General features: G+C 40.2%; 1 protein-coding gene across 8 annotated transcripts in view; it reads right to left on the reverse strand.

The window, feature by feature from the left end:
- LOC142369539 (adhesion G protein-coupled receptor L3) overlaps positions 1–19,133 on the reverse strand; it is a 215,222-nt gene extending 196,089 nt beyond the window's left edge. For all 8 annotated transcript variants that reach the window (XM_075451891.1, XM_075451888.1, XM_075451890.1 and 5 more), the window contains exon 1: positions 18,487–19,133. The gene's annotated coding sequence lies outside the window, so the exon portion shown is untranslated. The remainder of the gene's footprint in view (positions 1–18,486) is intronic.
- Between the last annotated feature and the right edge of the window lie 5,085 nt (positions 19,134–24,218).

A 24,218-nucleotide genomic window follows, 5' to 3' on the forward strand; every position in this document is an offset into this window, starting at 1 on the left:
TGAGGTGGAGTCAAGTCGTCATCAGTGGTTCGTTTTTCTATTTCCGGTTGCTTCACTCTCACTGTGTCAGATGTCATCAATTAGATCATTATTTTTCATCTTGAATTGGGTTACAGTTGAATTACAATGTGTTGATTGCCAAATTCTTTCTTTTACTCCTTAGCTCTTCTGTGGTTCAGCATGTCGACTTAGCTCTACTGTAATTGGTCTTTTTTTTTTTTTTTTGGATGGAAGATCGTGATAAAAAAATCGAAATCGTGATTTTATGCAAAAAATCGTGATACAACATTTTTTCCATATCGCCCACCCCTAGTTCACAGCTTGGGGTCTGCAGCACTACAGAAAACTGAAAACTTACATTAAAATTTACCAGAGCCAAAGGTGACATGTGTTTCATGTCAAATTAACCATGAAATAGTTCAATATGAATTTCCTCTTAACTGACTGGTCTTTCAGCACCAACAGGAAACTTGTGAGAAAGGGAGAGCAACCCTGCCCTCCAACAGGCCTCCTGTACTGCAAAATCTGCAACTGATTGAGGGCGTGGATCAAGTTACAGGTAGTTTACCCCTGAATCCTGTTTCCATGTGCGAGTGCGTTTACCCCAGCAAACCCTTCATGCCCTTGCCCCCAACCCTCCACCCTGACAAGTATGGAACTTGACCCTCTCTGAATTCTGAAGCCGACTTGCACACTGAATATAACCTTGGCATGAATGAAGGTAGCGAGGTGTGTTTCCAATAAACTTAACCCTGTGTGTGATCTGGTGTGCGTGTGTTAATTTACACGCGTGACCTGTGTTTATGTGAAATTCAATTGTGTATGTCTCAGTGTATAAACATCTGTGTCTTCCCATACGGTGGGCTCAACCACGAGTGTTTATTTGCACATATCCAACTGCTTTTAGGTGTGTACGTATGTGTGTGTGTGTGTGTGTGTGTGTGTGTGTGTAAGGGTTCAATAATCATGTGTGGAGCTGGGGGGGGGGCTCTGGAGTGTCTCAGCACCCAAGGCGCCAAGGACATGGCTTGACAGGTGTGTGTGGAGGATCGAGCGGTCTGCAGAGCAGCAGCAGCCAGCAGCACAATGTGCCCATTCAGGCCTGGAAGGAGACAACCGAGATATCACAGGGCCCCTGTGAGGAGGGGCTGGTCATCTTGGGGCACGTCAACCTTTCACTGCGACTACAAAGAAAGACATAACTATGACTGCATAAACAGTAATGGGCTGCACGACCTCATGCTGGGAAGCCGTCTACCGATGTGGATCTATCGAGGTTGTCAACGGTTTCTTAGGTGAACAGATAATATTAATACCAGATAACTGAGATAACATTTACTATTCAGGCCAAGAATTGGGTTTAATGTGGACCTAGAGGTCTTCACAGTTGAATATTCAAAAATAGCTGAGAAATTATTGTAGGACAAGACTGGAAACACTTGGAGCACTTGGGAGAGTGAGTGAATATATATATATATATATATATATTAGGGCTGGGCAACAATTACAATTTTTCACGTGATTTCCCCGATTAATCACGATTAATCGCATTTGTACGCAAAATCCAAAAATGAATTCAAAAGTAGTGTATAGCTTTTTAGCATTTAGTTTTATTTTAAATGTACTGCCATATGAATGAAAGTGCCATTACATTTGTTGTGCAAACACACTTTTAACATCAGCATTTTTATGTAGTTTTTATGTAGAAGCCTCGTTCCACTGTCTGTTTCGTTGAATGACTTGCTGTTATCAGTTGTGTGTTTTGCCTTTAAGTGATATTTTAGACTGGAACTACTACGGTGATAAGACAATTCAACTTGGCAGTGTTTACAGATGACTTTGGTTCTGTCGACTCCGCCGTCTGGAAGAAATGGCCGAGTAAAAGTTCTGTACCCTTCTCCATGTTTGGTGGATCCGCCAATTACTTTCTTTGGTTCCGCAGCAGACAGCAACAGACTTTTACAAAATAAAAGCCTGTAAGCAACAGACTTCTGAAAGGATAAAATAAGTAATAAAACAGGGATGGTCCGTGGCGTAGTGGGTTAACTTGCCCAGCCCTAATATATATATACACTGCATCTTAGTGCATTCCATTCTCCAAAATCCATCCAATTTCCATTGTCAAATATCTGTCAAAAATAAAAAAAAATTCCAATAACAAATGGAAAGGGTTTAGATCATTTCCAATTTAGCCCTCTCCCCTCATTAACAAAATGATTAAAGTGACCATTCAAATGAGAACTCTTTTTATGATCTTTGTAATTAATAACCCGTGAAGGGAAAAATAGCATTTCCTCAGGCAATTTAGTGTAATTTAACGAGCAAGACATGCCTGCACATGGTCACCGAATTATTATTTCAAATTCAGCACAGTGCAGAGCACACTCATGACAAACCACTGCATTACATAAGGTCAGGACTGGATGTGACAGATATGGTCAGTATCTGGAAGAATTGCACAGCTGTGTGGTCCATATGTCTTTAGCACACATCTGACAAGTGCTTTTACAACATACACAATGCCACCAGCACTGCCATTGATGCAGAAAATTGGACAGCCATCCGTCAGCTGAGACATAAATCTGTGGGGTAGCAAAACGCATCGGAGAGCAATATAGCATAAAACGAGTCTCTGCTGAATCCAAAAAGTAATCGAATCGAGGATGAATACGGAAGGAGTAGACAGTGTGAGGATGGAAAACACTCCTTATGAATTTGATGCTCTGAAACACATTGTTTTCAGGAAAGACGCAACTATTCCGCTCAAAAGAGGCAAGCAACATAATCGCCGAAGAATACTGAGAAAGAATCTGGGAATTTGAAATCTTTGACTATTCTGTGTTGCTGCCCTGAAAGTGAAGCCAAAAACCGTCGGTGCTTTATCTCAAACCATATCCACACCTTTTCTGCAGGAATCCCAGTGCTATATCCAGTTCCACAACATCAGCGAGATAACCTTAACCTACATACATTGTTGCCCTATACTTCACAGCAGAGGTCTCTCATACTGTGACCTCAGAGTCCCAAGGCTCTCTGCCCTCAAAATCACATTTGTAGAAGCATATTTAACATGTGGCCCTGAGGAGAGTTAAAACTCTCAGAATGATAGGCATCTTTCCATTACTGAAAGCCTGCACAGCAGTAGTCCACGTTAGCAGCTTCTGTGGTCGTATCTGGCAATCGACTGCTTTCCAGTGGGCTAGAGAAACGTGTTCAATTCTTCAGCTCAGCAGGAGATAAGGGCCATGTTCTCATCAGGTCACTTGCAACAAGCAAATGTAACTGAACTGGATGAACGGGAGAAGAAACAGGGACTACATTGTAAAGGAAAAAAAAGGGAGGTCTATGATTGTAATTACAGGACAGAAAGAAAGGAGAAAAGTAAAGCTGGAAGACAACACAAAGATGTGCAGTTTGTCCACAAAGGACTGAACAAGTTATGGTGAACCTCTTAGCCACAGATAGAAAGTGCCCCCTAAATCCCACCTCCCATGCAAGGCTGTCACTATGTGAATAAAGATTTGAGTGCAATCACAGGAAAAACAAAAAATAGGTTAGCTGGTGAGCAGCAGGTTGTAGTAATCAATTTTCAATTAAAAAGGCATAATAATAGAACCATCGATCTTTGAAGCAGTTAGCGCATAGTAATGATTGTGCATTTCGAAATACAAGAGGGAAGTCGGAGTGTAAATCAAAACTGGGACTTTCACCAAGCTAACTAAGGTATGAGTTCTATCAGGTACTGCTGCAATTTCATACTATTTTTAGATACACTGGATAATCTTCATCCAGGCTTCTCACCTGACACAACCTCATTAGGTTTAGGCTACAAAACTACTTGCCAGGGTTTAGAAAAAGATTTCTAATTAAAGCCTGCAGAACAACATGTTAAGAAGGTGCATCTTTCATTTTTTTTTCAAGGGTTGCAAGGGTTAACAGTTCTATCTTTGTACTTTTGCTCATGATTTTATTTGTGCTTTGTACTTTTATCCATTTTATCCATTTTATTCCAACGTGTTTCCATTCCTATGTTCAGCTCTTTGGTCAGTGGTTGCTGTTTTTAAAGTGCTTTAGAAATAAAGTTGGCTTGGCTATCGCTAGAATCTGCCCAACGAAAATGTAGGCATGTAATCATTTTTCTTTCAGTTTTAAAACTGCCACCCTTTGCCTTGTTTAGGTTTTTACATGAGACTTGGAGTCTTCTATTGCGTTTAAGTCTTTTGGCAGTCGGACGCAGTTTTCACGCTGTCAGCTGACTGCCAGTAAAATGGAGAAATGGCCCCTAAACTTGGTATCAGTTCCAAGAGCAGTTCAAGCGATCCCTCTGACCTCCTTGCTTTTTCCCTGTGTGGGGGTCAAATTAATTTTAACTGGGTATAATAATTCATTCCAGCTATCCAGTCGAGGTAACAGTATCGTGGGGCACCCAGTGTTAAACCTTTTCACAAGTCTCACAAACTATATTGACAATCTGCATATTTTCTGGTTTCTCTTACACAGGTCGTGTGCAGGTCGGGAATTAGATTTCAGAATGAGGTTTGCAAGTATCGAGCTTGGTTCCACATATTCTGAATGCTTTTAAAATTGAATATGGGGACAAGAAAAATGAACTGCTATGGCATGGTAACAGACACACAGGGACAGATGGTTGTCGGAGTGGGGTTTCTTATGCATGAGGAATCGTCGCATCTGCTGATGTGATTCTGTAAATCACTCGCTCGGGGTAAAACTGGTGAAAACGTCATCAGAAAACAAGCAAACGAAAGCCTGGCGGTCAACTGTTTCCTAAATAACTGATCTTTTTGTAGGCCTGAGTCATCCGCAAAGCTTGAAGGTGGGTAGCAATCCTGCGGGGACCCGATGGCAGTCAAGCTGGCAGCCACTTTGCTGATACCCAGGTGAAGTGACATCTTGCCAAAATAGAGGCCTAAGACTACAGGAAACAGCACTTTAATGGGTATGAATTCTTAAACGGTAACCTGTAGGAAAAGCTCAGGCTTATGCATTCCTAAGCTTTGCCACCCTTTGTCATCTTGGTTAGAAGTATCTGAAGGGACAGTTGGACAAAGTTAGTTAGATGTCGAGACAGATCACAAAACCCATCAAAACTGTATCACAATAAAGTGCCTATGTGGCCTCTGTCCAGAACTGGCCGAGTTCCTTTTTCATTTCAGTGGAATTTCCTAATTTGATGAAATGCTTGGTTTGATGTACATGCTCTCATTGTATTAAAAGGTAAATAGGGGGAGGGGGGACAAAAACAGAAGGGGCTTTCCTGATTTGCATGCAGAGCAGCAACAGAGTAAGTTGTCTCTCCCTCTCTTTGAGGCATCCGTAGCTGCAGAGAAAAATCGATGCACAAAAAGTACTTCATTCCTGCTCAGTTTCAACCTTTACTACCAGTATAATTAAATGTGGCTTCTACGGACTTTCCAATCTCGATTTTCCCCCATCAGCTTGCGGGGGGCTTCTTCAAAGTCATGAGCGCTTCGTTTAAAGAAAGGGGCTTCTCTTGGGAGTGTGACGGCATCTCATCAGCAGGTCTCAAGTTTCCGTGACAAGGGTTGGGTTACTGACAACTACCCACAGATTAGATGAGAATGTTTGCAGTGAATATCACAAGTTATTATAAAGCATAGTGAATGGTTGTTATACAGCAGGAAACACCCCTAAAAAAAAGAAGGGGGGAGCACATAAATTGATTTAGCAACTGGCACAAAAAATAAAGCAAAGCTCAATTTGTCCTGTTTTATTTTAATTTCAGCCAAAGCAACAGGAAGGGTGTAAATCATTTTTACACACCCCTCTTGAAATCTGCAGTGTCAAAAGCTAATAAGACCAGGTGAGAGGCAGAAATTAGCAAATTGCCTGTGTGTGTCATGGCTATATCTGAGCAGCTGGAACCATTATTTCTGCTCTGCTGCAAGTGTAAAGACCTCTCCGGGTGCGTTGGATACAGCACTGGCTTACAACTGACCAAAAACAGAAACAAGATCTCAGGAGACGAACCCTTGCACAGCACACAAGTGACAACAAAACTCTTGCTGTCAAAAGCGGATTGACTGTTCAGCAAAAACCAATATTGCATTAGGATGGACTGAAAAAGTTGAGAAAAAGAGGAACAAAGTGATCCTCGTTGTGTACACAGATCAATAATGGGCTGCCCATTAGTTGAACAGCACATAGAATGAATAGAAAGGAAAAAAGGAGAAACTGCAGGCACAGGTGTAATAAAACAGGATTACAGATAACTGCTCACCTCCCACATTCCACTGGTGTCTTACGAAGCAATGACTACACCTACCTTATTAATCATTATGGGCAGAAATTCCATAAAGCATTGACTTGCTCTGACCTCAGTGAGCTCATTGTCTAGTGGCATGCAGCACTTTCATATTTTCCAAGCAGAACTAGCTAGCTACTGTGTTAAGCTATTTGCTCTATGTGAACCTGACTTTTAGCAACATTTATTATGTATGAGAGGGTTAAAAGGGGTCCATGAGAAGATTATAAAAGCTTAACATTTTGATGAGATTAATCTAGCTATCAATCCTTGCATGCATCGAGCACTGAACCAATAATAATGAGGCAGTAAATGAACAAATAACATTTATGTCCCTGATTATAAGCAGTTCAGATATGACTATGAGAACTCCCTAAAAAAGCATTAACTTAAATCCGAATTATGCCTGCACCTTCCACCGTAAGAAAATGTATGTCATGAGCATGTCATTTGGTGCGAGCAGTGAGGTTAGGAAGTTGGCAGGCCTGCAACTATCAATGCACCCTCTTTTATAAGATAGAGTATCACTGTGGGGAACAGGAAGGCAGTGGATGTCAGTTGCCTGGTGATCCAACATTTCAACTCCCACTGTCTGTCATTCTGTCTTCCCAATGATGTATGGATGTTATATGGCACCGTTCACCCAGCAGAGCCAGTCAATACCATCATGCTGAGGAAATGCCTCAGTGAGACAATGGGACACTGTGACCCTCGTTATGGAATGACAAAACTCCATCGGTGTGGTGGGGGAAGGCATGGGGCTCATGAGAGGAGCTTCTTATCAATATCACAAATGACGCAGTAGGCTTAGGCACACTTCTCTTACGATCTCCTGATCCCAATTAAATGTGTCAGTTGTGATTATTTTGGAAGTCGGTTAAAATCATTTCCAATCATCAGTGTAAAATAGAAATGTCCAATCCTGAGGCAGAGGGATCCAGACTGTGATTAACAGCCACATTTTGGAATTTGTTTTTTTTTTTACGCAGCGCACCTAAATATTGCAGTTAGGCACACTGGCGCAGCTTGGAAAGATGCTTCTCTTAGGTCTTCCTCCTGACACTAAAGTCCTACATTTATGATGAGGATAAGATGTTGAATCAGCTTGTGATCTCTATTTGAAAAAGGAAAAACTACCCCACTCCTCCTGACATGAAACGCTTGTGCAGTTTAAAATGTATTGCATTTTGTGTACTGCTGTCGCAGCCCAATATTTGGACAAGCACTTAACTATGGAAAAAAGAGTTGCACTGATATGACATGAAGGAAAAGCTGCAAATAGACTCAAATAACACAGGTGCAGATCACGTAACACTGACATGACTAGTGACTAAGACGGCATGCAACTCAACTCAATATCTATCTTATTTTTACTCAAATACTGAAAAATGCTTTAGTGATAAACTGAATTTGGCATACAGATATAGCAGGATGCTGTTAATTTAAATGAGTGGATTCATATTAGGTGATTAATTTATGGCATCTAAAGCAGGGCCGTAGCCAGGATTTTGGAATAGGCGAGGTCCATGATGCGCGCGCGCCAAAATTTTTACAATATATACATATGTATGTATATATATATATATATTTTTTTTTAATTATATAGTTTTTAATATATAGCCTACATTTATGTATATGTACAATATATATTTATATTTTTTAATGTATTTATTAAATTACAGGTCACACAAGAGTTGTATTGTTTAACTGTCTTTTAATTGTATAAACCAGCATTTATTTTTTTAAATGTACTGTACTAAATTTACATTTTTTTTATAGTGCACCACAATGTTTTTAAAGAATATAGGGGGTAACTTTGAACTTGTTGAACTGAATGATGAATGGTAGTGATATTCCAAAATAAAAATAATATTCAAGTAGATATAAATCATTGCAAATTACAGCCCCTAAAAGTACAAATTTACAATCAAATTACCTTTGACGGATAGTCTATGCTTTTACATGAGCCTATGTTTTTAATGTTCATATTTTATGCAGCTGATGGTGTCAGTCGGTCTTTTTTTTTTCTCCACTAACCAAATGACGGCTTCTTAAAAACAGTGACTTATCAAATTGCTTCACAAAGTTGTCAAAGAAGACATCATAGCCTACTCATAACTCATAATGCATAGGCTACTGTTTTAAAACTGTTGGCTTTGTTGCGCCCAAGTGCTGCGCTGCGCAGCTTTAATCACTTGCGATGTCTGCTGAATTGCGTTCTCTTCCACGAGTCGCACCACTCCACTCGCACAGTCTTTTTCACTCACACAGGCAAAAAACGAAAACAAAGCCCACTTTTCACAGAGGTTTTGAGGTTTTTTATGTTTGATTCAGTTGGGCATTTTTGGCGGTCCAAAAAAAACAAACCTCGGATGAAATAAGGGAGGTCCAGACCTCGCTGTCCTCTAATGTCGCTACGGCCATGATCTAAAGTATGAGTAAAAAAATAAATGTTTAAATTAAGGATTTTTTTTTCTGTTGAAGCTCTCATTTACGGACAATCTTCTTTTGACATGAGACAAAAGTTTGGTTATTTTTGTAAATTGCCCATTTCAAACCAAATCAACAGTCCTGCAGTAACGATGAAAAACAAATTCAAGTGTTGCTTGTAAGTCATTTTAAGCTGTGCTCTATCATATTGTGCCAGAGCACCAAATGTTTTCAGTTAGGAACACCAGCGCTGCAAGTGGAAAAAGTTACTCTGGAGCCCTTAGCCACTTCACTTCTTAATTTGGACTGCATTTCAGTGAGCATCTGGTAACATTAAACTCATTTGCGCATTTACTTAAAGTTAAACATTAAACACCACAGAATCACTCTGGGTGTACTCTGGTTTGAAGCCAAATGAAAAGTAGAGCCCTATAAATGTAGCATAAAATTAACTGAAGACGACAATTAAGCTTTTGATTGTTGTTATTTGTACAACTAATCACTAACTAAAGTGTCACGGTCGCGACAGCCCTCGCATCCATTTCTGTAATGCCATTTGAAAGACTAAACACTGGAAGAATATCTTTACAAATGTAGATACAATCTGTGGGTGGGTTTAGTTTGGTTTATTGACCATGATTCAATCTATTTTTAGAAGATAAAAGCAAACTATACCAAACTGTTTCAGAGAGACAAAATTATGGATATATATTTTTTTGTCTCTCTGAAGACAAATATATATATATATATATATATATGTGTGTGTGTGTGTGTGTGTGTGGTTATTATTTCCATCAGAGTCCCACTAATGTCCATTTTACGTGTTGTAAAAAAGTTTTCACATCAGGAAACAACCAAAACCAAAACATTGACGACTTGATCACATTTTTTTTCAGTTATTCATGCGACAAACTAATACGGTCCAAATAAAGTAAATCAATCTAACGGTAAAACTACCTGTTCAGTGCCATCTTTAACCAAAGCTTTAACCTCTAACTCTTAATTCATTTTTTTTTGCAGTCACTAGAAAACAGCTTTCAATGATGAAAATGAACAGCAAGCATCATCTTGTCAACTAATCTCACACACACCCGATTAGGAGTAGACTTGAAGGGGGGTTGAACATCGACTGACAGTTTCACTCCACCCAGCCCCTGTAGCAAGGTGACATCCCTGTGTAGGCAGACCAGAGAAGGAAAAAAAATAAAAAATAAAGTTTTCCTACCTTCTCGCCCGCGGGGGCTCCGTTGCTGCCTACATGCCTGTGCTGTTATCTGCTGCTTATTATTTGGCTGAATGAGCCGGAGCGGGGCTCACGGGCTCGCTTCTGACATAATGACTGATTACAGTCTTGTGGCTCCCCTCTAAGAAATCCCACAGTTGCCACAAATGCACCACGGCGGCTCAGCATCACAGGCTAGATTGCTGTACGAGTGAGAGCAGAGGAGAAGGGGGGAGGGGGTTGGTGGTCGTTTTAAGTGACAGCGTAACTACTGCACAGTTCGAGCTGTCATGAGTGACTGAGGCCCTGGAGGGCCCCTGGGTCATCAACCTACTTGTTGTCAGGTGTCTTGCTAATAACCACTTCTCGAAAGGGAGTAGCATGAAATGTGGCTAAAAAAATTATCTGCCTCTTTGCCACAGAAATGTAGTACACACTAATGTGTACAGGCATTAATCCTATTAGGAATAATATGTACAACATGAAGTATCTGAAAATTGTACAATATTTCTTATGAATGAACACATCCGTGCAGGCCCTGTAAATAGTTACCGTTTCCACACAGACCGTGTCAGCACTTTTCAAACGCCAGCTTTCAAGCAGTCAATTAGGTTCAAGGTGAGACAAAAATGTGTTGTCATTTAAGCGGTTTTGCTCCAATGGGGTAGTGCATCAATTCAGTCATCTCTATTCAGGAGGTGACAAAGGGCTGGCAGAGACGTTTATTCATACTAGTGGGTGCATAGATCTGTCATCAGTATACCAACCTGAGATGAAGCCCGATAGCAGGTACCCACATGTAAAGTGCGCCGTCCCTCATGAGCAGACACTGATAAAAAGAGAGCAACAACAAAACGGGCTAATCTCGAGGAGGCTGCTGGCTGAGGCTGGCCGTCCGGCAAGATCCTATCCCACACTCCTAAATCCAATCCTATGCCTATCGATTGGGAAAATCTGTTTGAACCAAGTCAGAAGTACAGGAGGCGACACTAAAATACTGCAATACACTGGAGAATAGAAAGTGGAATCAGGTTCTGATGAACTCAACTAATGCAGCGGAGTTTGATGTAAGACATTTGGCAACAAAAAAAAGAACCCTTACATGATTGAGGCACAAATCCTTCATCATTGTGCTGTCCTCCAGTTTGAAAATACTTTAATTATTGGCCTGCAAAAATGCTTGTGTCTCCGTGAGTCTTGTAAAGTATGAATGTAGAATGGTATTTAATTTAGAACTATTCAGCAGGATATTGCAATCAACATTTCTGCAAGGCATTCATACTTTGTGCTCCATTACAAGCTCCTCTGAACTGAAAAGCGTATATGGCAAAAAAAAAAAAAAAAAAAGTTGAAATGCTGGAATTTTCATCCACACTTAATAGCAAAACACTATTAAACTGTCACGCTCTTAATCGTACTGGCATGTCATCAAATAACTATGTAGGAACAGAAAAAGCACCAAAAAAATAAAAAAGGAAAATACAGCAACATGCACACCAAAATCGCACTCACTCTGTGTCATCAAATTTGTGCACAGGGGTCCATTATCTAATCTTCTCCTCCTGTTAAGGAGCTACATATTTTTTCGAAGAAATCATTTTGACAGGAGAATTGTATTACATATCAGTTGGAATACAATTTATCAGTTTATTCATTTATTTATCACTTAATTTACCATTTCTTCATAAGAAGTGTTTTTGTCATTTGCCACGCTGTTGTCATTTTGAAGGTTCACTTTTTAATAAAGACTGGAGGTGCAAAGTGGCTCCGTGCAAATGTGCATCCAATATTTGCAGATGCAGCAACTGGAGAACAAGGAAGTTATCTTCATTTCTCCTTGCTGGCCAATTAGTGGTCAGATCAGGAGGTCCCACTGGCTTAGGGAGGCGTAAATACTAACCGTCATTTCCATTCATTTGTATGCAGCTGCAGGTGCACCTCCTGATTATGTATTCAAGCCAAAACCTGCCTCCAAAACAGGCCATAAATTAACTTCCTTTAGAGCTGTGCCTCAGAGAAGCATTGCATCTTTGTTTGAATCCTTTTAATTCGTCTAAAGTTCACGAGGGAAGGAAAGAAAGGCCCTCAGAACAAAAGAAAACTATTAATATTGTTGCAGAAAAATAAATTAAAATCTGGTGTCATACTGTAAAAAGGACAGACAAATGTATCAGATTTTACAATGTAGTAAAGAGGTTGATGTACTGCGGCTCCGTCAGGCTGTGTCAGTTTGATAGCTTTTGGATACCTTTTAACACCACCAACAGGGTCGTAAGAGTGGCTCGGCTTGCTTTTAATGCTAAGTTGACATTTTTGGATCCATTTCTGTAATCCAGTCGAGAACGTGTCCTTTGTTTTTACTCATAGACATGCAGTCTCCCCAAGCCAGCTCTGCCTTTGTGTAACATGAAATACCAATGTTGTACAAGGAAAGGCTCCTTCTGAATACAGATATAAGAATTACAGCACTGATTCGATCAAGTGAGGGACACCCGGCTGGGTCACTTTACTGTGCACTGGTCGTTGCAAGGATCAGTGCTTCAATGAAACAATTGAATTCTACAACTGCATCTGCTTTGCGCTCTTGAAGTTCTTGTATCTCTGCCTGCAGAGGTTGTGTTAAAATAGCTGCCAAGTGTTTTGACCCTCCGGGGACAACCCGAGGGTCAAATCAAGGGTAGTGAAGTGTTTTGCACAAAATTAAGACCATAATCTCAAACAACAATTTGTTTTATCTGTGACACCAGTTGTGACAATGTACACTTGAGCTTAACCGTGAAGCAGCCTTGCAGGCTTTTGCTAAAAATTTAAACCGTAAAGGGAATGTCACTGCGATCAAAATACAGTTGAAATGTTTTGAGCTTTCAATTCAATAGAAAAGGAATGGCCATGAATCCCCAGCAGAGGTCATGGGCAAACACTGGTCTTCCTCCAATTTAATGCTCATATTCAGAGTCAGGATTACACGTCAAAGAGAAATCTTCCATGGCCTCAAACTATTCTCAATACACCAAGAACAATAAACAGGAAATCAAAGCGCTTCCTCCAGATCTTTCTAGGTGCTTTGCCGTGTGCAAAGATTGGTTTCTCATGGCTGAGGAGCTGCGGAAAAGTTTATGACTGTGGTCGCTCTCTGTGAATGTCTGTCTGTAGGGCATGCACACTCCTGCTGCCATGATAATTTATTTTGTGATGGAGTCAGACACTGAGTGTGCTTGACTGATTCTCTTGATTGATTATTCTCTGTTGTGGCATACAGCACTTGCAACCTGAATCCAACTATTGTGCAAGGAGAACCAAACTTTAGTCAAATTATCTCATTCTCTTATATCACAAAGGTGGAATTCATTTAGAAAAATGTCATAATGATTAAGGTTGGCCTGTGCAGAGTAGGAACCGGTAGGCAAGAGATGCAGTTTTTGGTTCTGGAAGCTTTGTGGTTTCTGTTTGCACCACATTCATAGTCCAAGCACAAGGACAAGGGCTTGTGTTGCCTTCACATAAATAGTTGTTTAAAGAGGAAAATAAGGAAGAACACAGGGTGCCATGTTCAGCCTCTGAAGTCCTCATTGAAACAGGTTCAAGTCTTCACCTGAACACTCTCCTGTCTCTCTCCCACTGCTTAATAAAGCCTACAAAAAGGGAAAAATAACATATTTTCCAAGTGTCAATGATAATAGAGCCCAACCCAGAACTTTTTTTTTTTCTTTGAACCACTAACCTTCAAAAATGCTAGCTTACACAGTTTGTCCAAAGATATTGGTGTGACTACAGCACTGATATGAGCTAAGTCAGTACTATTACATTTCAAAAGCATTTACATAACAGCCAACTAAAATCATCAATATGTCAAGTTTATTTTACCAGGAGGAGGCCAGCTGAATTGGGAGGCTGCACTTACACAGTACAGCAGCACGACGTGACCTGACATGGAGCTACAGATAAGGAAGCAAGAAGTCAAAAATCAGAAAAATAAAACAACATGAAGCCAAAAAAAGCAAACGTCCCTAACTCAGGTGCCTCTAACAGATAAATGAGCCAAACAGAGACAGAAAAATTGTAGGTTCACGGGCCAACATGTAGCATTTGCAGCAAGTGAGGTCCAAGCAACAGCTCCAGTTGAGTTGTATTTTTCAATCATTGCAGCTATACACCATAGGAATCGTTAAGGGGTTTTGTGGTGTTGGGGAAAACAAAAAAAAGTTGCATTTAATCAATGAGAGATGAAGACACACAATGGATTTTTCTCATTATTCCACAGATAGATGGAATAGCCTCACACCTGGTTTTTTCCTACTTCGGACACTCTTTTCATGTTTCAGAGCAGAAGTAAACACAAACACACACACAAAAACATTGACGTCAAACACATACACCTTTCTAAAAGGATGCTCTGCTCAAACTGTTCTGTGTATTTCAATATCTATCAATATGCCTCACAAATTAGAGCAAAATGAACTTGTTGAGTGTTCTCTGCCTTTTTTCCAGACCTTTGCCATCTACAGAATTATGCAGACTCAAGAGACTAATTGCCCATTCTTTCCATCAAGCACCAGCTGAACTCTTCATCTCAACTTTAAACCCATTTCCTGCAATTTAGTGTTCAGGGGGTTGTGAAAGCTTGTGTCAAAACCTTTGTGTCCAAGCTCTTTATGAGACAGGACAGCCAAAGTGTTGAGGGGTATGGACCCTGAGGACCTTTCTTGGCCAGATGCCTTTTTTTTTCTTTTTTTTTCAGCTTTTGCTTCTCGTATTGTGTGACATTCCTGCCAGAGAAAAGGGCCCCAGCTGAGTGACCTGCCTCACTCCTAGCAGCATGATAACTCCAATCTTAGAAAGACCAGGGGCCTCAGTTTAGCAGAGGGTGAGATTTAGCCCACAGGAATGTGAATACAACATAGCAGGTGACCTGCTTCATCTTTATACCATCTGTTTAAAAACCAAACATCCAAATTTTAAAAATTGCATATAGAAACACGTAAACTGGAATGTTGAAGTCATCCAGTCAACTGGGTTACTCTGAAGTTAGCTGCCCATCATTTAAAGCTCAGGGGGACAACATCAGCCAACAATATAAACCGTCATCTCCCTTCTCTGAAGATGTCTGTGCGATGCTTAGCATGTCAGCATCCAGCCCCTGGGATAAACAACCATTCAACTGCAAAATAAATCCTAAAATCCATCATTTAGACAGCACATCTGAGAATTCAGAGTGCTCCTTTTCAGTAGTGCCCTTATTTTCAAGTTGGCCAAGCATCTCAGGCTTGGCAAATTTAAAAGAAGAATAGCCTTGGAAGGTTCAGGGAGATTTGGCATGAAGGTTTTCATCTTGTAAGAGAAAGTACGATTCAGAATGAGTGAGGAAAACCATGGCCTTCAGTTTACCAAGTACGGTTCATTCTGGCCAAAAGTTCCGGGGACTGAGTGCTGCATGAACAGATTATATACAATTGTGATTAAGCTGCTAATTATTGCGTTTTACTGATTAATCTTTTGATACAAGGACAAAAAAAATTTTGAAAATGTGAATTAATCATGGCAAGGTAAAGTCCTCAAGTTGTTTTTTTTTGTCTGATTTTTTTTTTGTCCAATTTTATATTGAATAAGAGGAGTGTGATGTGTAGTGACTACATGTATGAACTGAAGCCAGAAAAGAGGCTCCCAAGTGGTAGCCATGGAGACCAACAATTTCATTAGAATTGCTCCACTTAATCTCATCTAACTGTACAGTAATTGCCAGATGCCATTAACAAAAAAAAAAACCGAGATATAAAGTTTGGTGTTGTTTTCTCTATCTTGACTTAAATCATATTAATTTCATCGATAAATCAATTCCTGCATTAGGGCTTTTAATGAAATGTTAATTTTGTGTGCAGCTCATAAGCATTATATTTAAATATTCAGTAGCAGTCCACCCAACACAAAGCACTTGGATAAATGGATAAATGCATAAACGCGTTATCGGTTACTCTGATTCTGCTACTCTGATTTATCAATTAAAGTAGATTTGGACAGCATATGGAACATTTAGTCTTATTAACTTGCTGGAAAAGAGATAGCTTACAGCATTCTTCCAAATATATGACTGTCAAACTGATTAGTTTAAACTAGCAGCTGTTATCCTAGTCATATCTATCAAAACTCTCAAAAGAGATTTACAGGAGACAGGAAGCATGCATGTGTGACTGATGGGCAACTTTAACAAATGCTACTCTCTGAGGAATGATTTTCCAAATTGATCCACCAGTAAAAGCTCTCACTGTACATAATACGAGCCATGAAGCTGTAGCCTTAACTTAACCCAATGAAGACAATCTGAGCGTCCATCTCTAGTCGGACAACGAGCACAAATTAGGTCCCTTCTGACAAGCAATTGTGTCCTGAAAAAGTAAAAAGCAAAATCTAATCAAATCAATTGAGCTGCTGAATGGACAGAAATTAACTTATCGAATAACTGCATGACATCGACGAAACGGAGTGGAGAAAAGGCACCATCACACAGATCCAAATAGAAAAAAAAACATCCTTTCCAGAGAGGGCAAAAATTAACCCACTTTACTGTAATGAACTGTACAACAGGAAGAAATGGGCTACTAATGTGCACGCATGAAGTGTTGGGATGAAATGAAACCCTCTACAGACAAAGTAATGTCTAATCAAGTCTCCGAGATGGCCTCAAATGAATCAAGAAAGGTAGAGTTCTGATATTTTCTATGGGCTGAGAGAAGAAAAAAAAACTATTTGAGTATGCAACTGGGAAGAAGAACTTCTTGTGAAAACACTGAAATAAAGGAGGGCTCTTTGTTTACTTCGACCACCTCCACTGTGCATCTTTACCCATGATAACCGATTCAATCAATATATTATACAGTAGCTCCTAAAGTACAAAAAAAAAATGCGAGATAACAGAGGTTTCAGGAAAAGCAAGAAAAATATTACTTTATTCTCTTACAACATCGTCCCATCAGGTACCACACCAGATGCTGAGTTCAACTACTGCAAGATTAAACAGAGCCTAGATTATATTCCAGACGGAGCAGCACTTAGCTGAAACAAAATGGATGAGACGCGGTGAAAACAAAGTGCAGCTTGACATAACAGTTTAGTCAGAAAGCATCAAATGTCCCCTTGAGTTTCCCCTGAAGGGAAAAGTCGAGGTTTTAACCGCTGGGAGAGGCAAACTGTGTGTGCACGCAGTGTGTACTTAAATATGAGAGAATGTGTGTGTGTGTGTGTGTGTGTGTGTGTGTGTGTGTGTGTGTGTGTGTCTCATCTGCTTGAGGGTATTTCCACCAATGCAGATTATATGACAGATGGTGCTGCCGTCCTGGACCTAATTGTCAGATAAGGATACAAGCAACAACATTAATGATATGCTGAAAATGAGAAGTAAGCCGTCAGTGATCCACAAGAAGCCCAACCCTGGCTGAAAAACTGCCCATGACAGACAGCTTTTTGTAATATTGAGGATGAAATACAGAAAGAAAAAAAAAGACATTGAAAATGTTTAACTGGAAATGATGAGCATCAGTTTGCTGCGGTAAGGAAACTTCAGATCTGATTCAAAGTGATGGGCTTAGTTACCTTTTCTCCTTTGATATTGATGTTAAAAGGCTGGGTGCGTCTTCACATCTAAGGATTTGGTACTTTGGCCCCTTAAGCGTGCACTCCTATCAGACACTGGGCAGCATGTCTTCTTCAGCATATGGGGAATAATTCGCCATTCTCTCTTTAGTGTGGTCATAAAATAATGATACGTGTTGTGCAGTAGCCTATTTATGCTTTTTAGAACAGCTTCGGACATCCCGCAAAAAGCCAGGAGAGGTACTTTACAAAAATGCAAACAAGTCGGGTTTACTGAGTGAGATGTGAAATTTTTGCATGGCATTTAGGACTATTTCATTCGTAAGACACAGTCTACCTTTAATGATCAATTTAGATGCTCACACCACTGCATTTATCCTCACACAGCACACAGGCCCGCACTGGAATATTTATTTAGGCTCCTTTTAAAGAAACACAGCCTGTTCAATCCCAACAGCTCCATCATATAGAATCCAAGCTAGATCTAATGTATGAATTGTGAGGTAGCGACACTCAATTACTGCTACTCTCAAAAAAAAAAAAAAAACTTCCCTCATGAGCATGCGTCCAACATGCAACTTCTTCTCCAAAGCCAACCTCAGAGCAGCGCACTTTGTTTTAACATTAACGACAAAGGAGAATATTCAACAATTCCACAAATCCATTAGATCATACGCTCTAACAGGACGGATTGATTAGTCCGACAGGATATTGAAATTTTGATATTGCCTTTCAATCTGCTGCGCGCTGATTACACCTGAACACATCGATTACCCAGTTAAAGTAATTAAGAAATTAGTAATTAAGTGTGCAGCGAGTGCCAAGACTGATATTACCGGGCGCATCTACTGCTGCAGGATTCCATTCACGGGCATTATTGTCGACCCGAGCAGAACCTGCAGATAATACGTGGATATGCGCACAAGCAGAGCGGCAAATGCGTTGTGTAGAGGAACGTCACACTTACCGCGTATTTGGAAATGACTGGTGAATATGAGGGTGCACTGCAGTTCGCGTCCTTAGATTCAAAGTGAGCGTTAATTTCTCTCAAAAACTGTCTGTCAGGCGTTGTGTGCCGTCGTCACGCACTCTCGGCGTGTGCTTGATAGGGTTCGAGGAGACAGAACAACGAATCCAAAGTGTTGCCTTTAGCCGCTCCGTCCACTATCCGCGGAAAATCGCCTCTTGTCTGCTCTGGCTGTGGCTCCACAATCCGAGCCCCGGCGATGAACGCTGGGGAAACAGCAGCAGCCTCCTCGGGTTGTTATCCACAGCTCTGTCCCCTTACATCCCTTTTAGTCACAAGGCGTCCTCCTGTGCAGGGGCTACATCACGTCCCGTAAAGCTGAAAAGCCAAAACGCCAGCAGCACCTCGCCACTCACGCAAATCAGAAGTGTATCCAGAAGAATTTTGAAAGGACAGGGAAAGGGATGTTCTGAGAAAAGCTCCTTACGGGGAGGAAGAGGCGAAGTTGTTTGGGTCCAAAAACTGCAGCCCGCGGCGACTATGGGAAACCAATTGTGCGCACTGGCTGGGAGTAATTCTGTATGAAAACCCAGGGTTTGGAGAGCCAGTGAAAGGTGAAGAGGAAACTCGGATGTAGACTGCCGTTCACCCTGTATACTCGGGCTCCACCTAGCAGCACATACTAGACAACATGCTGCAGAGCACAGCCTGTCTACCTACAATGTATCTCGCCCGGGGCTGACATGGAGAAACGTGTTATATTACATTATGTGTGCGTCTGTGACTGCAATATTTGAGTGATATCCTCTGCCTTTCTCTCAAAAGTTCAATGCGTCTTTAAAAATGTAACTAAGGGGAAGAACGTACAGTCCAATTCAAGGAATGCTGACTAAAAATATTAGTCCAGCTACTGTCCTCAGATACCATGCAGGGCCAATCAGCTAACCAATGGAAAGTGTAATTATTCATGAAAAAAACTATAGATGAGCATGACATATGCTCTTACCTGATCATTTTGGTCCCATCATCCCTATAATCATGAACAATTTAAAGGAGGTTGTCAAATGTAAATGTTGTCCTACTAGATTTTTTCTGTTAATTTTTCATCAGTTCTTTTCGTTGTCCTTTAATCTGAAATGTCCTGAATTATGAGTCAGAGGTTGTCAAGCAAAATTGCACCAAAACATGGCAGATTTAAGGGTGGACAAAAAAAAAGAGAACACCACCAGAATCTATGGACTCCTCTGCAGACCTCTGCACACTGAACCAGATGCACCACATCTCTTACTGGAGTCAGCCAATGTTAGCTCCCCTCAATCATCCCATATCCCTATCAATCACTGTAATAATCCTAATTACAATCAAACAATACTTAATCATCCAAATCACTCATCCAGTGTTTCACTAATGAGCCCGTGGAAAAAACAGAGATGGTTTTTGCACTTTTTTGAGAAACGCATTGAACTCATGCATGTACGGATGAAACATAACTGGATAACTGCATTTGAAAAGATGAGGTTTTATCTCTCCCTGGCACTGCTTTCCAAACACCCCCCTTGACAAAATGGATTTTTCCAGGTAGAGCGCCGACCAAAGCTGCCTGGCGTAAAACCAGGTAGCTTCAAAGCAAAAACCTTAAGTGCCATGAGATATACTGCTACCATCTCAACGTAGACAAGGGCTTCAAAGTAACAGTCGGCGCATTGGCAGAAACATCAACACTGCCCTGATGTTTGAGATGGAGTTGCCAGCGGATTAACAGAATATGAGGCAGAATCAGATCAGTTCCTTTGCAACTTCTGAATAACACAAACCCTCGTGATTAAAGCAGGAACAGCTTTCCCCAGCGCTGAAATGGAGCGGCATTTCAAAAACATGGAAATGAAGGCCAGTTAGACTCCTCTGTATCTTGTTTTATTGCAGAGGATCTAAATCATACAAGTGAAAGGCAACATCCCTGAACTGCTTGAACATAGTAGCCGCCTTTGTTTAGATCTGAGAAATAAAACAGAACTAGAAGTAATGGTATTTGTGTTTTATACAAGTTAGTATGAGGAACTCCTACAAAGAATTGTTCAGGAAAGAAATAAAAAAAAGCTTTGATCAGACAACAGTTTGATCACAAGATGTCAGATTTTAGATTAATAAAACATCCCCCATTAGCATCTTTAAAATAAAAAAAGCTTTTATTCTAATATTGCCACTCTAAAAAGTTCTTGAAACCTGCTGCTAACTCTCCGAACAGTTAGAAAAAAAAATAATTAGAGTGAGATAAAGTTAGCAACCAGGTGTTGCATGATGATGCTTGAACAAAAACTCCAAATAGCTGCAAAACTGTGTGACAATATTCATTATTTGCCATCCTCCAGTGTGCTTCATAGATTTTTGTGCAAATAAAAGTCTACAGTTACAAAGCTCAAAGTCCTGAAAACTCCTGGACCTGCCACATTTGTTGTCCAGGTTTTGCTTCCATTACTTTCTACGTCATCATCTAACACATTTAAACAGTGCCTGTCCTGTGGCTTGTTTGGCACGTCTCAGACAAATAATGGTGGCTCCCTTCTACTTTGTCTTAATAAATCAGAGCAAACTGGGACTTCTGTGAAGGGGTCTTTAGCCACAGGTGCAGACAGGAGGTGACGAGAGGTGCTGTAGTAACGTACATTATGAGAAAAATAGTCTGTTGAGCATTTATATTCTGTCCACAGGCAGCTTCTTCTGTGTCCACAAGAGATCATGACTTTGCCTCACATCAGACAGACTTCCCGACCCCTCTACTCCATGGAGTAAATGTGTTCTAATTTACAGAGCAATTCTCCTAAGTCCTTATTATTGCCAGGTTACGCAAAGCATCTCTCAGTACATTCCGAGTTCTTCCATTGTGAATGTAAAGTCCATCCCATGCTGATCTTAGTAACCCTTCAGAGTGGGATTGTAGATAATTGGGTTATTAGTTGCAGCCAGGGTCAAAATGTCCTCCATCACTGTTGACAGTATTCATATCGCGAGTCCTACAACTTCTTAGTTTTGATCCATCCATAAGAGAAAGGTGATGAGCCCAGTGAGGCATTAAAGAAATTAGACATCTTGCTGTGAGTGAACAAAGAGCCCTACAAGAATATAAGAGTTAGTGTGAACATTTGTCCACACATGGAGGATATCATAGTGTCACAATTCAAGGTTAAAAATCTTGAAATGGCAACGTATCCCCAGGCTGTTGTTTCGCACAGGAACATAACATGTTCTTTTTAAACCCTAAGCATGTGTACGAGCCTCTAACCCTAACCACATAAATTTAACTGTTAATACTAACAATTCTGGCAATCCAGCAAACCGTCGTACCAAAGCTTGCATTAAAATGCTATCCAAACCCCTTCGACCCTGAATTGATATTTTAGTTGATCAACAGTGTCTGCCATCAACGCAGGAGTCCACATTATTAAATTTTCAATTCGGTGTTATCATAAGTCAACACATGATCAGTAGTGTGATAAAGGCTGCATGAGAATTGGCAAACAAGTCTGGAAAACATGGGAATTGTATGATTTTTGAGGTGAAACGGCAATGCTTTGTAGTGGTCCAACGCAGGTGTTACATACTTTGTTGTGAGATCGTGTTGAATGAGCACTGTCAACAATTAACTTCCTTGTGTAGGAAATAAAAGACATTTGCCTGTTTTATGTTATGAAAATGAATGTAAATGAACATCACATGGAATATTTATAAATCATTAACGTATGAAAAGACAGTGCTGTGGATTTATTTCCATTTTAACTACTATGAATGTCATGGGAAAAAACACCCAAAATATTAGCTGTTGTGAACAATACATGACTGCTGTGGAATATACTAAAATAAACCCAAAAACCAAACATCATGGCTTTAAATACTTTCTTGAATGCACTTAAAACAGAGGTTTAAACAGAGTGTTTGTGATCACAATCAGTGTTTCTCTTTTAATAGAAGAAACCAACTTCTGATACAACTAGCTAAAAACATGCTGTTCCTTTTTGTTTATTTCTTAATTTTTTTGCATTTGTACTTAAGGATTTCACAAGCCCGAGATTATGAAACGTTAATGGGCAAAATATGCACAAGGGGGCTGTGACAAATTTCTGCACAAGCTCATTTCAATGTCAATTTCATCAGCACAAACATTTCAGTTCTTTGACAAAGGGCATAATTATGTATAGCATGCTAATGCTAAATATCCAGCTGGTGACCGATTTACTAAATCCAGAGAGTTAAGCACCTGAGACACTGTGATAATTGAACACAATAATGTGATGTGAGGCACAATAAAAACCTCTGTACAGCTCCTCAGCATGCTGTTGTAAGAAACTCCTGCCAAATATAAAGCTGTTCAGGAAAATTAGAGCTTATGGGGACAGTTGTTGTCCAAGGGAATCCAATAATGTAGAAGCCATTTCCCCTATTTATCCACACTGGTAAGCAGTGGAATTATCTTATCCTCTGTGCTGACACTTACATATGCAGGAGGGCTTGACATCCTCAGCTCTTCGCCGGCAAGTGTGTGGATGTGCTCACACTAAAGAAATGAAAATAGAAAAAGGTTGTCATGTGACGTTGTGAACTCATACAACAAAAACAGAGCCAAGTGCTCACAAGTTTATCACACATGAGATGGCCTTGCCACTGGCTTCCAAAGATCACACGAGATTTTGATGTGTTGCCCATGGATGGCTGATTCAGTGTTTTCTTATGTCAGAAAGTGATCAAAACTTCGAAGAGAAGACGTGAAAATTAAGGATCTGAGTCTTAAAAGGAGCACTTTAGTTCAGTATCCTGTAACTGCCGATCACAGTCATACAATGTATGTTGGGACACGCTTCAAGGTTGCGGAAGATCATTGCTTAGGTCAAAAAGATAAATGAAAAAAATTACAATCGTCAAGTATGCTGACTTTGCTGGTGTTAATGGTGGATACTATCAAGCCCCTGTTTACTGTCAGAAGGAAACAAATTCCTGTACACCCATTTTTTCTTAAACCATCTGTCCATGTACATATTCCCAAATAGGTTTTGTGCGCTATACACAAATCGTTTCTTCTAATCAACAAAAACTTGAGTCCAACATTTTATCTTCGAAAGTAAAGGTTTTAAAGTGTGGCCTTCAACACACAAATTTCATCTCAGCTGTTTTTTGCTGGCACACGTGTAGTAAAAATGTGCAAGGCTGAACTTTTCTTTGTGATCGGTGCAGCAGATACAGCAAGAGATCTTGAATTCAAACTAAAGTGGGCCACACTTTCACTTCTCACTTCACATAAAATTTTGCCACAATCAAAAGAAATAAAAAACGCATTTCAAGTATTACGCTTTCTAAACATATTCTAAATACAACTTAACTTGTTCATTTTTGTTTTTAACTATAATGCATGAAGGTACATAACTACCCACAGTCAGTGGGCATGACATAGCTGCCTACATTTATATATTACATCAGCTGCAATAAACTTTGCCAAGCAGCTCCTCCATGTCTTTCTCCCACTGGAGCCTAAATTTAAGAGCACTCTGTGTTTTTTTCCCCCAGCATACAAAATTGAAAATGACATCAATTGAGTCTCCAACTTTTAAAAAGTATAAATTCACAAAATATATAAGATTAGCACATGTTGTAGAATAAGGATTTTAGTGGACTGACTGGCTCAAGACTAGAATGTTAAGTTGGTCCAGCAACCCGTACTGTCACGAGTTAGTGTCCACACACTG

This window comes from Odontesthes bonariensis, chromosome 19 (genome assembly GCF_027942865.1).
Source record: "Odontesthes bonariensis isolate fOdoBon6 chromosome 19, fOdoBon6.hap1, whole genome shotgun sequence".
Lineage (NCBI taxonomy): Eukaryota > Metazoa > Chordata > Actinopteri > Atheriniformes > Atherinopsidae > Odontesthes > Odontesthes bonariensis.